The following is a 324-nucleotide window of genomic DNA, read 5'->3' as shown; positions in this document are numbered from 1 at the left end:
TGAGGTAATAATGTAATAACCAGCTGAGGTAATAATATAATAACCAGCTGAGGTAATAATATAATAACCAGTTGAGGTAATAATATAATAACCAGCTGAGGTAATAATATAATAACCAGCTGAGGTAATAATATAATAACCAGCTGAGGTAATAATATAATAACCAGCTGAGGTAATACTATAATAACCAGCTGAGGTAATACTATAATAACCAGCTGAGGTAATAATATAATAACCAGCTGAGGTAATACTATAATAACCAGCTGAGGTAATAATATAATAACCAGCTGAGGTAATACTATAATAACCAGCTGAGGTAATACT

The sequence above is a fragment of the Oncorhynchus masou genome, chromosome 27 (genome assembly GCF_036934945.1).
Source record: "Oncorhynchus masou masou isolate Uvic2021 chromosome 27, UVic_Omas_1.1, whole genome shotgun sequence".
Classification (NCBI taxonomy): Eukaryota; Metazoa; Chordata; class Actinopteri; order Salmoniformes; family Salmonidae; genus Oncorhynchus; species Oncorhynchus masou.
This window is presented reverse-complemented; position numbering follows the sequence as displayed.